The sequence below is a fragment of the Bos indicus x Bos taurus genome, chromosome 25 (assembly GCF_003369695.1).
Source record: "Bos indicus x Bos taurus breed Angus x Brahman F1 hybrid chromosome 25, Bos_hybrid_MaternalHap_v2.0, whole genome shotgun sequence".
Lineage (NCBI taxonomy): Eukaryota > Metazoa > Chordata > Mammalia > Artiodactyla > Bovidae > Bos > Bos indicus x Bos taurus.
In genome coordinates, this window is record NC_040100.1 from 1,681,231 (window position 1) to 1,695,781 (window position 14,551).

Here is a 14,551-nt window from a genome sequence, read left to right on the forward strand (position 1 = left end):
CCACCAACTGTTACTGACCTGCCATCAGAGGAGCACGGAAGTTGAGGTCAAGGGTTTAGAAAAGAACACGGCAGTCAGATCCGACGGAACCACAACTTGTCATCAATGGCCTGGATTCTGTCTTTAAGAAATTTTTCATTTAATCTTCCTAGTAATTTGCTTTTGTTATATTTGCAAAATTCTCAGTCCCATATAGACTGAGAAGCAGACAAGCAAGCTCATCCTCGCCATGGATGATTGGGAGCACCGGCCTGTATTGCTACGTAACAAGAGCTCACATTTAATGAGCACATCCCACGTGCTAGGCACTGTATGGAGTCAACCTATTTGTCCTCACCATAATTTCACGAGGAGAGGAACAGTTATCCCCATGACACTGATGAGTAAACCGAGGCACAGAGAGGTGGCAGAGGTACTGGGGTTCCAATCTGGTGGCTCGTTTACAGTTAGGGCCTCAGTCCGGTGGGTCCTGCATATGCACCTTGGTGGACATCACGTCTGGGGGTGCGGAGATGAGCCACGGCCCAGGCGCATCTGAGGGAGGAAGGAGCAGCTAAGTCCTACAGGCCGGTGGACGCCAGGGAGGAGGAGGTGTGTTCCTCTATTTATCATCCTCAATAGCCCTGCATACAAATGGGCGCCCGTTTCACAGAACGATAAGCATTGAGCTGAGAGGAGGGAGCTCCAGGTCCCACGCTCACCTGTAGGGGCTACCCACCCACTCGGACTCCCACCCTGGGTCAAGCGTGAGGCAGGTCTTTCCTAACCAATCTAAAACGCTTCTGAAAAGATGTCCAATTCCTCTATGTGAGGAACTCTTTCCACCCTGACTAAGAGCAACTGAATTAACATCTAGAGCAGCTTAGAATTTTGATTACTGAAGCAGAAATTGCAGATGGGCAGTTCTTGGGCTCCAGCCCAGAGCTGGGAGGAGCCTGGCTGAGCAGCAAGCACATTGTGAGATAATGTGAAAAATCAGATTGCATGTAAAATGCAGAAGTTGGGCTATCCTTACAAGAGGAAGATCTGGAGTCAAGGGCCCCCTCCTTGCGCCTTCAGCAAGGGTGGCCACAATGTGTGTCCCCAGCCAAGGGACTGCAGATTGAGCTTGTGTTTCTTGTTCATGGGTCTGCAGGCTCCGTGAGCACAGGGAGGACAGTTGGTCTCAATCACTGATGTGTGCCCAATAATTACAACAGGTTCTAAATAAATAGCAGCAAAATGGACAGATGAGTGAACGACTGAGTGGGGGTAACCGTGAACAGAGATCTGGGGAGGTGGGCACCGGACTCGACCCTAGGAGAGACCCCTTATCTCCCCACCGCACCTTCTTTGCTTCTTTCCTGTTTGATGATGACATCTGATTAAACCGTTCAGTGAACCCAGAGAATCCTCTCACAGCCAAGTCAAGGTCAGCTAAGAGCAAGGAGGGAACAGGAAGAGGAAGGCAGAGTGTGGTTGAGAAGAATAGGGAGGAGCCACAAGCCAGAGGGGAAAATTCCAGAAAGTCTTGTGCTCAGGAGCTCATGGAAAACACAACCCCTCACAGAGCTGTGGGAGAAAAACATGAGGTAACTTCAGTGAACAGCCAGCACATAGCGAGTCTGAATACAGTGCATCTGCTGCTGCTGCTAAGTCGCGTCAGTCGTGTCTGACTCTGTGCGACCCCATAGACGGAAGCCCACCAGGCTCCCCTGTCCCTGGGATTCTCCAGGCAAGAACACTGGAGTGGGTTGCCATTTCCTTCTCCAATGCATAAAAGTGAAAGGGAAGTCGCTCAGTCGTGTCCGACCCTCAGCGACCCCATAGACTGCAGCCTACCAGGCTCCTCCATCCATGGGATTTTCCAGGCAAGAGTACTGGAGTGGGGTGCCATTGCCTTCTCCATACAGTGCATCAGACGCTCCTTATTTAGTTTATTCCCAGGATTCACTGGGTGGTCCCTGAAAATAATAATATTCTCTCCTCTCGGGCTCACCGTTTAGATGAAAACACACTGCACGTGCCGGAGGTCAGCTTCAGCTTTCCCAGCGCCACCTGGCAGGGCAGCCCAGGCCCGAGCAGGGCGCTCCTCCTGCCCCGGGACATCCGAGGTCAGTGCCTACCTCTCCCCGACACACATGCTCTTGTCTGTCAGGGCGTGAGTACCTCAGACATGACCACTCGTCACACACCCTGTCGCTGGTGGGGCTGTGACATCACTGCGCCTGAACTTCAGGTCTGACCTAAGCGGTCAACACACAGCACTGAACTGTGAGGGCGGGGACACGAGGACGTTTATACCTAAGACGTGAGCGCTCACCTCATCCCCTCACTAAACTGTGAGGGCGGGGACACGAGGACGTTTATACCTAAGACATGAGCGCTCACCTCATCCCCTCACTAAACTGTGAGGGCGGGGACACTAGGACGTTTATACCTAAGACGTGAGCGCTCACCTCATCCCCTCGCCTGAGGAGGAGACCAGAGCGCACGTGTACCTCAGACGTAAGCGATACCACAGGCACCTTCCCCTGAGGTGTGGCATCGCAGCTGACCCTCACACGTGACCACTCACCACATGTCCCCTCACCTGAAGAGGGTGTGACAGCACGCACGTGTCCTTCAAGCGTGACCGCTCACCACATGTTCCCTCACCTGAAGAGCATGACAGCATGCACATGTCCCTCATGTGACCACTCACCACACCCCCTCGTCTGAGGAGGCTGTACCTCAGCTTCTTCACCCGAGGAGGCTGTGGGAGTGGGCCGTGTCCCTCAGATGTGATCGGTCTCCATGTCTACCTCAGTCATGGCCCATACTATACGCCCCCTGACCAGTGGAGCGGTGGCATCAGTACATGAGCACCTCCAACATGACAGTTCCCTGACACCCCCTCACCTGAACTGGTGTGACAGCATGCACTTGTCCCTCACGTGACTGATAACGCACACACCTTCAACACAGCTGGCCGTGATAGCAGCGCACCTTCTCTTAGACGCAACCAGTCACCTTGTCTCCTGACTTGAGGAGGCTGTGACGGTTCGCATGTGTGCCTAAGATGTGAGTGATCACCACACATCCTGTCACCAGGACAGCAGTGACCGTGGTGCGCGAGTACCCCCAACATGACAGTTCAGACGGGGCCTCTCAGCTGAGCTGGTGTGACGCCACACACCCGTCCATTAGATGTGATGGATGTGAAGGTGGTGACAACAGTGAGTGTGTCCACAGGTGTGACCACTTAATAAAAGTCCTCTTACCTGAGGAGGCTGTGACAGAGTACAACTGCAGCTCAGACGTGACTGATGGCACAGGGCCCATCACTTAAGGAGGCTGTGACAGCGTGTGTGTGTCCTTCAGAAGTGACCAGGGACCACGTGTTTCATGACAGAAGGCACCGGAACCTCAGATGTGACTGGTATCAAAAGCTTTCTTTGCCTGAGGAAGCTCAGAGCCTTGCGCGTGCCTCGCAGACACGACCAGCCGCCAGCTCTCCTCAGCTCCACTCACCTGAGCAGCCTGTAACCGTATTTCCTGAGTAGCTTGCATTTGATGAGTCACAATGTGTCTCCTGTTTAAGGAGGCTGTCACAGCACACACATTTACCTCAGACCAGATGAATATAAAAGGTTATTTCTCCTGAGGAGGCCATGACAGCATGCACACCTTTACTCAGACCTGACCAATACAAAAGGCTTTGCACCTGAGCAGGCTTTAAGAACAGTGCAAATAATCCTCAATTGTGCCCAGTCACATGTCTCCCTGCTTGAGGAGGCTGTGAACAGCATGCACATTCACCCCGGAAGTGACGGATATAAAAGTCTTCTGCACATGATGAGACTGTTACAGCACTGCACATGATCCTCAGACACATCAGTCACCATGACTGTGCTCACACGAGCAGGTCGTTACAGCATTGCACGTGCAGTCAACATGCGATGAGTCACCAGTGTCTCCTCACTTAAGGGGGTCGTGGCAGCGTGCACGCTTTACCTCAGATATAGAAAGCTTTTCACCTCAGGAGGCGGTGAGAGTGAGCAGCGCATGTTTCTCAGATGCACCCAGTCACCACGTATCTCCTCACCTAAGGAGTCTGACAGTATGGACACCCAGCACAAATAGGAACCACACCACAGTTCCGCTCACCAGAGGAGGCTATTAATGAACGGGACGTGTTCCTCAAACAGCACCAGTCACCACATGTTCTCCTCATGCGAGGAGGGTTCGAGAACACACACATTAACCTGACAAGTGACTCTTATACAAATATTCCTTACCTGCTAAGGCTGTGACAGCATTGCATGTAGCTCACATGTGACGAGTCACCACCGGTCTCTCCCCTCAAGAGACTACAACAGTATGCGCATTTCCCTCAGATCTGACCAATACCACAGGTCTCCTCGCCTGTGGAAGCTATTACTGAATTGGATGTGTTCCTGAAATGTGACCAGTCACCACAGATCTCACCTGAGGAGGCTCTGATAGAACTGAACATGTTCCTCAAAAGTGCACGCGTGCACGCATCCGTGCGTGCGTGCTAAGTCGCTTCAGTCGTGTCCAACCCCTCGCAACACTATAGCCTGTAGCCCACCAGGCTCCTCTGTCCATGCGATTCTCCAGGCAAGAACAACTGGAGTAGGTTGCTGTGCCCGACTCTGGGGGATCTTTCTGACCCAGGGATTGAACGTGGGTCTTCTGTGACTCCCATATTGTATGCAGATTCTTTACCACTGAGCCACCAGAGAAGCCCTCTTCAAACATGAGTGGTCATTAAACTGCTCCTCCCTCGAGGAGTCTGAGAGAGCATGACATTTACCTCGTTGGACTGATGCCCCAGGCCCCTCCCCTGAGGAGGCTATTCCTGAACCGCGCGTGTTCTTCCAGTGTCACCGGTTACCACGAGTTTCCTCACCTGCGGAGGCTGTGACAGATTTGCATGTGTTCCTCAAATGTGACCAGTCACCATTTGTCTCCTCCCCTGAGCAGGCTTAGAGAATACGCACGTTTACCTCAGACGCGGCCCATATCGAAAGAGTCCTCACCTAACAAGGCTGTTGCAGCACTGCACACAGCTCACATACGATGAGTCACTGCGTCTCTCCTCATTTAAGGAGGCTGTGACGGTGTGCGCGTTTACCTCAGACCTGATGGATGTAAAAGGCTTCTTCACCCAGTGAGTCTGTTACAGCATGTGCATTCATTTACCTCAGAGCTAACCAGACACCACATGTCTCCTCACCTGAGGAGGCTGTGAGAGAATTGCACGTGTTCTCCACGCGTGACCAGTCAGCATGTGTCTCCTCACTTGAGGAGGCGGAGAGAACTTGCACATTTACCTTAGTCAGACCAGTATCACAGATCTCCTCACCTGAGGAGGCTGTGACATACACACATTTACTTCAGACCTGACCAGTCCCCACACTTCTCCTCACCTGAGGGAACTTTAGCAGAATTGTACATTTTCCTCACAAATGATGAGTCACAGCATGTCTCCTCACTTGAGGCTGACAGAGCATGTACATTTGCCTCAGATGGACTAACACCAAGGCCCCTTCACCTGTGGAGGCTGTGGCAGCAGGGCACATATCCCTCAAATATGACCAGTCATCATGTGTCCCTCACCTGAGGAGTCTGTTACAGCGTGCATATTTACTTCAGGGCTGTCTGATACCAAAGTGCTAGTCTGTGATAATCAGTGTACATGTCCCTTTGTCGTGACCAGTCACCAGGTGTCTCCTCTTTGAGGAGGCCATACAGTATGTACATGTACCTCACAGGTAACTCCTGTCAACTGTGGCGCTCTGACAGCAGTGCAGGGAAGTCAGACTTGACCATTTGTGACACCTCCCCTCTCCTGAGGAGGCTCAGCATTGCATGTGAACCACACACATGACCTTTTGCCACATGCGTGTGTACTTTAGATATGAGAGTCCACCATACTTCTCCTCACCTGAGGTGGTGTACAGAATGCACTTGCAACTCAGACTTGACCAATACCACACACCCCTTCAGCTGAGGAGGCTGTGACAGCGGCCCCCATGCTTCTCAGACACGAGTGTTCATTGCACATTCCCTTCTGGAAGGGGCTGAACATGTGCCTTCTGCACGTAGCTTTCCCATGACTCATCTCATCTCAGTGTCTTTGGCCACTGACTACTTACATGGACTACTCCCATGTGGCAGTGGTAAAGAATTTGCCTGCCAAACAGAAGACATGGGTTTGATCCCTGGGTCAGAAAGATCCCCTGGAGAAGGGAATGGCAGCCCTTGCCAGTATTCTTGCCTGGGAAATCCCATGGACAGAGGAGCCTGGCGGGCTACAGTCCATGGGGTCGCAAAGATTCCAACACGACTTAGCAACTAAATAGCTAGAACCTGCCCCAAATCATGCATCCTTATTCCTTCACTCACTCAAAAGCAGGTTTGTTTTATTTAACTTCTAGCCAGACCTCTTCCCAGAATATTTGTAATTGTCCACATTTACTAGTCCTATCATGAAATTACGAGTTCACTATAATGCATTTTCTGCGTAATAACCATAAAACACAAGACACGTATTTGCCGCTGTGCTAATGGCCCTCCACTTCTTCCTCTCCTCCTTCCTTTATTGTTTTGTTTTTATATCTTGAGCAAGAACAGCCACGTGTCTGGGTGTCTGAGCAGTCCCAGTGATGGTTGAAGGCACGTTAGCACTCGAGTTCTTGTCATCCTCGTGCCGGCTCGTGAGGCCCGTGTGACCTGAATCCTTTCTGGGAACAGGAAACTCCCTCTGACATCCTGGCACTCTTTTCTCACCACTGACCCAACACACAGCCAGGCTGTCTGTAAGGATGTGGATAAATCAACATTCAGCTTAGAGACCAGCAGGAGCTGCTGGGCCTATGCACGAAGTTCTTCCTTGTGGCCAACCCTGGCCCCTCTCACTGTACCATTATGTTAGTGATTCAGAAGAGATTAACAACCTCTCGTTTTATGCCCTTCCTTTTAAGCGTTCTGGGGGAAATGGGGTCAAAGGTGTTTACTGGCCACAGCCTTGGAGCCAAAAGCTCCCAGATCAGAGCAGGCTGAGTAACAGCCAGCTGTTCACAGTGGATTTAAACCACGTTTCTTGAAATGTGAGGGATGGGAAACAGTCCACAAGGATTCCCTTGTCCTAATGGTGTGAGTTCACCATAGTGGAGAATTTGGCTGAAGAGGCTCTGGGGACAGGCCTGAGTTATGGGAGGAGCAGAGGCCAGGACAGATTCGGAAATGAGGCCCCAGGTCCGGGAGGTGAAGTCCACAGGGCCCAGAGGTTGTCTGGGGTGTGGGCAGGGCTGGAGGGGGAGAGAAGTCCACGCGGGTCTTGGGCTGAGTCTGGCAAGAGACTGAGGCCAGGGCCAGGCGTCCAGCCCCAGCAGGGGCCAGCCAGCCGCCGAGCAGGGCTCTGACCCTGCTCTACAGTCTCCCACGCCCTACCTTCGTTTCGGGACCTGTGGTTTAGGTGTTTTGGAGCACGTTGTTTCTACCTTGAGTTTCAAATATAAGACAACTGTAGACAGGGAGGCCTGGAGTGCTGCGATTCGTGGGGTCGCAAAGAGTCGGACACGACTGAGCGACTGAACTGAACTGATAGTCACTTGACAATATCGAGAGGTAGAATCTTGTTTGTTACTGTCATTCCCATTCCTTTTCATTTAGAATCAGAATAATGTTATATTTCAAATACAAAAAATAATGAAGTCTTTCCCCCTCCCCCGCCCAGGGTCTACGGACAGCGGAGGCCGACGTCACAGCCCACTGCCTCCCAGCCACCCCTGCAAGCGCCAGGGCGGCAGCGCCAAGAGGCCACGAAGACCAAAGTAAAGATGGCGGCAGGCAGAGCAGGTGGAGAGAATGTCTTGGGTCCCGGGGTATCTCTGCCCCGAACCTGGACTTGAGAGACAGGAACTCTGCCAGGGACGCTTCAGGGGCAGCCTGCCCCATGTATGCTTCCTGCAGCCCCATGCATAGGTCCGGTGGCTGCCTCACCAACCACCTTCAGGAGAGGGCTGTCTAGGGAGCATCAGATCCCTTCCCAGAGACCTCAAGCCTTTGGGGGCCATTCCCACTCATGGGTGCTCTTCCCTGGATCACCCCACTCTGCGGTTCCTGATCTGGAAGCACCTTCTCCCAGAAGGGGAGACTCTAGGGGCTGGAACACTAGGGTCTCATCCCCAGGTCAGGGACTTCTTACCTGAACAGCTCCTGGCAAGAGGCAGGAGAGAACGTGTCTCCAACACCCACGTACTAGCTGAGGTTCTCCAGAGAAAGAGAACCAGAGGGGAGTGTGTGTGTACATCTGTGAATGTGTAAGTGTGTGTGGATGGGAGTCTACACAAAACAGGGAGGGAAAGAGAGAGACTGAGATCTACTGGAAGAAATTGGCTCATGTGGTTGTGGGAGCCTGCAAGTCTGCAGGGCTGGCTGGAGGCCCAGGGGGGGCTAGTCGATGCTTCAGCCTGGAGTGTGAAGGGCATCTGGAGCCGAATTCCCTCTTCAGAGGTCCCCTCCGGGGACCTCAGTGTTTTTAATCTGTCTGCTTTCAGCTGATTGGACAAGGCCCACCCATATTAAGAAGGCTCATCTGCTTTACTCAAAGTCTACTTACCAATTTAAAAGTTAATCTCATCTAAAAAATACCTCCCTTGTGATACTGAGATTGGCATTTGACCAGACATCTGGATCCGTGGGCCAGGCCAGTTTGATACACAATTAACCGTCTTGCCCCACAGGCCCTGGCCAGCCTCCAGAGTGACACTGGTCCCTGCAGTCATGGGCTCCCAGGGAAACACAAGAATGCGCTCCCACTGCCATGACCTACCCATCTCCCACTGTGTTCTCTGGTGCCTCTCAACATCCCAACATTGCAGAGAGGAAAACATTGGTAACTCTTGGGGAACAAGACAGAGTTGTCAGGGTGCATGAAACCAGACGTGTAAACTGGAAATCCAAAAGCTGAGGTTCCATTTGCTTTAGGACATAAGCATCAGTCATTCTTCTCATCAAGACAGGAGAAAAAACAAAAAAATAGAACAGCATCCCGTGTGAGCTGGGGCCCCCGTTTGGAGTCCTGGGGATTGACCACGCCCCCTGGTGGCAGGAGTCGGTGTGGGTCGGGCACGTGGGGCCTGGAGGTGGAGGTGATGTCATGGTCTCACGGCCCTAGTGGCAGGCGGGGCATCTTTGCCCTCGTGTGTGCCTGGCATGTGCTGGGCACCCCACAAGTGTTGTGCAAACGGCACACAGTGTGCTGTGGCCTGGCCGCCTCCTCGTAACGCCTGCCATCAAGGAAGACATGCTAGTGTTGCTGTTGCTGCATCGCTTCGGTCGTGTCCAACTCTGTGCGACCCCATGGACTGCAGCCTACCAGGCTTCTCCATCCATGGGATTCTCCAGGCAAGAACACTGGACGTGCTAGGGGTTTCCTCAAAGCCATGTTTTCCTGTCTGGAGGAGTGTCGGAGTGTGTGGAGGTGGGGAAGTGAGTCCCCTTTATCCTCCGGGGCTCTGCTACCTGCTTCCTGCAGATCTGATGTGTGGGCACTGGAAACTGCCCACTTCCCTCGCCTGGGGGGGAAGTGCTGGGGCCACAGTGGGGAAGGATGCCTTCTGCTTTCCTGTCCTGGCTCCATATTTCCTGGGAAGGGCAAAAATTGCTGACTGCCCCTTTCAGCTGCTCTCTTTCTTCCATGATAATAGAACCCAACTTCTAACTGGCCACAGCTCCCAACATACTCTGTTTCCCAGCCTCCTTTGCTGTGATATATGGCTCCGTGACTAAGTTCTGACCAATGGGATAAGAGCAGAAGTGGCTGCTTCCAGAACTCTTTATCATAAAGGATAATTGGTTTGTCCCTCTTGCCTCTTTTCTTCTTCGCTTACTCAATCCTGCTGCCCGGAATTAGAATATGATGGGTGGAACTCTAGCAACCATCCTGGGGCATGAGGGCAAAGGCCACACCCTACAGAGGATGGAGGAGGAGGCCAGAAGGAGCCTGAGTCCTCGGGGAGCAGCGCTGTCCCCCAGTGTTGTTCTTACATCCTACCTCCAGACTTAACCTGAGAGAAAAAGAAACACTGGCTGGTGCCTCTCATTCCAAGTGACACACGAGGGGAAGCTTAGGCAGTTGGCAAGTCATGACTAGAGAAGATCCTGGTGCTTTTGTGGAGCGACAGTGGGGGATTAGAGACGGAAGCATGGTGGTAGAGGCATGGGGTTTGGGTACCGCCCCTAAGTTGTCCCTGGGGTGGTATGAAAGGACAGCAGAAACTTCTGGTCTTTCAACACCCTGTCTTATTGGCCAAGAAAGAGAGCTGGTGGATCTCAGGGGTGGAGGTCTTCACCGTGAGGCTGTGGAGTGGCCCATGCAGTAGAAGCTGCAAATGTGTCTTTCCTAAATCACCAACACATGCAAACCTGGGCTCACCATACACGCATTTTGGAACTGTTAATCCTCTTGACCAAACTTGTGGCATCAAGCTGCCCTTCAATCGCCCCATGCGGAGCCGCCTCCTCCCTCAGCCAGCGCATGGGGGGTGCCTGGGTGGGCATCCTCCTTGGTGTGGCCACCCTGCTCTGCGCTGGGGGCTGTGGCCATGACTTCAGCTCCAGAGTCCCTGGTACTGCTCTCGAGTTTCAGGTTTTTTTCACTTGTACATCAGGGATGTGGTTGAGACTAAGCCCTGCAAGGTAGCAGAGCTGCGTTCCATGCTTGCCTTACACACAGGACAGTCAGGGAGGCTCAGCATTACACTTGAGAACCTCTCACGTCACCCACACAGCGCTGCACTCATTTTGTTGGAAAGGCTGGCCCTTTAAGATAACGCAGCAAACGTGACTCGGGAAGGCGGCAGGGGAGATGCACTGTTCCAGCAACTGGAAGACAACCAGCAGGTGCGGTGGGGACTGGCGCTTGGACCGAGGCTGTGGGAGGACTCTGAACCGCCCCCACCTGCCTGCGGCGTGGACCCTGTCCTGGGACCTCACCAGCGTCCAGGCATCGTGTACGAGGTACAGACCGAAAGTGCGAACGAGATGGTCGCACTGGGAACATCTGTGATTATTACGGTGGTGGTTCTGAGGCTTCGTTGCAGGACGGGAGGGATGGACAGGAAGAAGAGCCGCTCTGCAAACAGGAGCCGGCTAGTGGGGTTTCCTGGGGAGGAGAGGCAGGAAGTCTGTGTGGGCGACCCAAGCACAGGGAGCAAGCTCCTCAACCCGGAGGTGAGCAAGCAGGGGGAGCCCCCTTGCTAAGAGTGTCTTGTTGGCGACAGAGGCCACCAGGTGGCAGGAGGTTTGACACCTCACAGGCTCCTTCCAGAGAACAGGCCATTCTAATTCCATGAGGAGGCTTGTCCTTTCAGATATTGCATAGGTCATCCGGGCTCAGCCAGTGGCCTTCTTCCCAGGGGTCTCCGACCTTCCTGTCTGTACGCCCGGGGTAGCCCTGAGCATGTGGATTTGGGGGACCTGGGTTTTGCTCTTTTAGCTTCTCAAGCCAGACCAGTGTCCCCTCTTCCTTCCCTTTGTGGGTTCCTGCTGCCCCCGGAATGAAATGTCATCTCCGTGGCATCTGACCTCTCCTGGTCACTCCAGTGGCCAGGAGGGGTAAAGCAGAAGGCGGCAGAGAGGGTTTGCCAGGATTAAGGTGTAAGGGGAGGTGCACGGACTGGGCTGGGTGGACCCCTGGGGTGACAGCACCCACTTACAACATTTCTAACGCTCACATCTCCAGGCTGCTCCCCTTTCCCTGAGTCCCAGATGCAAACATACAACCGTCACTCTGCACACAGAAAGCCAAGTTCACAAAGTTTGTTCTCCAAACTGCTCTCCTCTGCAAACAGCAGCACCATCACCGCTCAAATGCCAACCTCGAAATCAGGCATCACTGCGACCCCTCTCTCCCCTTCTCCCGCCATCAGCCCACCCTCTCCATTCTGTCCACCTGTTCCTAAATCTCTCTCGGTCGTCCTCTTCCCCCCACCTCCTTAAGGCACCATCATCCACATCAGGACCACCGCAGGGCTTCCCAGCTGCTCTCCCAGCAGAAATGCTGCTAGGGGCAAGCACTGGGCACACACCAGCTCTCCCTTTACATGTAACCGTCATAGCAGGCAGGGGTCATTATGTCAAGACTTATACAGATAAGGAAACAAGCTCAGAGAGACTGGGAGACCAGCCATGGTCACACCACTGCTTTGTAATTGCTTCAGCGTCCAGCTGGTTCCGACCACACCTGCATTGCTCCACCACCCACAAGATGTCTGAAATAGAAATACGGCGGTGAGATTGGGGTGGGGCTGAGGGTGCAGGAGCTCAGATCATTCAGGGAGGTTCGTGTGTCCATTCTCCTGAATTTCCTTGTCACCTGCAAAGATGGTGAGTTGAATTTGCAATTCTGATACCTCTATCCTCCCCTGCCTCTACCCTCTTGATGTTCATAAGAATTCAGCACCCAGAAGTTATCAGAATCTCCCAGCTGCTCTTACAGGGGCAGTTGACATTTTCTGGACCAATCCACAGTTACTTCTATCTTCTTTCTTTTGCAACACAGGTTATGAAAGCAGAAATAGTCGTGGTAGGGACAACATGATTAAAACATGGAAACTGTGGCGAGCCCAAGGGAGAACACTAAATTCTTTGCACAGGGGTCCTGAAGGTGGGCCTCAGCCAACGATGTTGCTGTAGGGAAAGATGATCAGCTGGGGTCCAGCAACTTGAAGAAGCGCGGGGACCAGAAGAGGGGCAGATGACAGTTACAGTGGACTGAAGCCAGGCATCTCCAGGCCGGAGCTGGTCTGCTCGCAGATCCCTCAGTGGGTGCCCTTCCAGTCAAGGAGGTCACTGGGGTGGAGTGGGGCTCTGCCTCTGGAGCCCGAAACTTGCTTCCCATTCCAACTCTGTCACTTCAACAGCTCGTGTCTTTGGCTAGCTGGTCAACTTCTCTGAGCCTCTGCTACCCTGTATGTAAATGAGGAGGTAAATATGTGAAAGTGATAGCTGCTCCGTCCTGTCTGACTCCGCAGCTCCATGGACTGTAGCCTGCCAGGCTCCTCTGTCCGTGGGATTCTCCAGGCAAGAATACTGGAGTGGGTTGCCATGCCCTTCTCCAGGGGATCTTCCCAACCCAGGATGGAACCTTGGTCTCCTGCATTGCAGGCAGATTCTTTACCAGCTGAGCCACCAGGGAAGCCCGAATGAGGAAGTAACATGTAGCTATTTCAGAGAGGGTGAGTAAAAGTGTAGGTTGCTAACGCAAGAACTCTTTTTTCTTTTAATTGAGGTGAACCTACGGAAGATAAAACCACCCTTGTTAAAGGGCACACTTGTGTGGGATTCAGCGCATTCACGATGATGTGCAACCAGCGCTCTGTCTGGTTTCAACACCTTCCAGCTCCCCAAGAGGGGCCCTGCTCCCATTCTGAATCTGCTCCTCCCCACAACCCATTAGGAAGGGAGGTCCTAATCTCAGCTCCAGGTCCAGTCAGCTGAGACCCCCACCCTGCTCCTAAGCCTGAGTCCCTCACACCCACCCAGCAGCCATGCTGCTCTGCTCACCATCCCAAGAAGGCTTTTTCAGTGTGAGATTCTGGCTCCTGGGCCCCTGAACATCTATTCAGTTCAAACAAACATTTACCAACACCCCCTGGGGCTAAGCCTGGGGAATTCATGGGGAAATTCTCTACAATTCACAACAGCTTTATCCTGGCAAAGGCTCTGAGAAGTCTGCCTGTAATTAAACATTTAAAACTGTGTCCCATTCTTCTCTGACCAGAGACCCTTTAATCTTATCAAAGGGGCACCCAGGCCCTCTCTGTGGGCCCCCATTTCAGGGGATACATTGGGAATCTCTGGCCTTGTGGAAAAACATCAATTGAGCACCTCCGAATGCAGGTCCTCTGGATAAACGATTTCATCTCCATTGTGCACCACTTCTTCATAACTAGCAAGATCTTGGCTGCAGGGAAATTACATTTTAAAAGTTTTTTTTTTTTTTTAATGGAGGTATAATTTATATGTAAGACAAAATGCCTCCTTTCAAGAGTAGAGTTTTGGGAGCTTTAACAAGTGCATTTGGTCAGGTAACCACCTCCAACTCTCAAGATACAGAACAATTCCAACGCCCCCGGCACTTCCTCATGGCCCTTCGCAGCCGCCCCTCTTCTGACCCCAGACTCCACACAGTGCCTGTCACTTTAGCCTTGCCTTTTCAGAGTGTCATCTGAATGGACTCACACCGTAGGCTTCTTTCGCTCAGCATGAAGCACCTGAGGTCGTCTGTGTGGCTGGAGATGCGTTGGTCCTTTCATCGCTGACTTGCATTCCAGCGTGAGGAACTGAGCCCCAGTTTGTCTGTTCACCTGCCCGTCAAAGGTGTGGGGGGTCGATCCCAGTTTGGGGCAATGATGAGTAAAGCCACAAAAAGACACTCGCAGACAGGTTTTTGGACAAATATGAGCCTTCATTTTTCTTAGGTGAATATCTAGCAGTGGAGTTTGCTGGGTTGTATGGTAGATTCGTGTTTAACTTTTAAAGAAACCGCCAAACT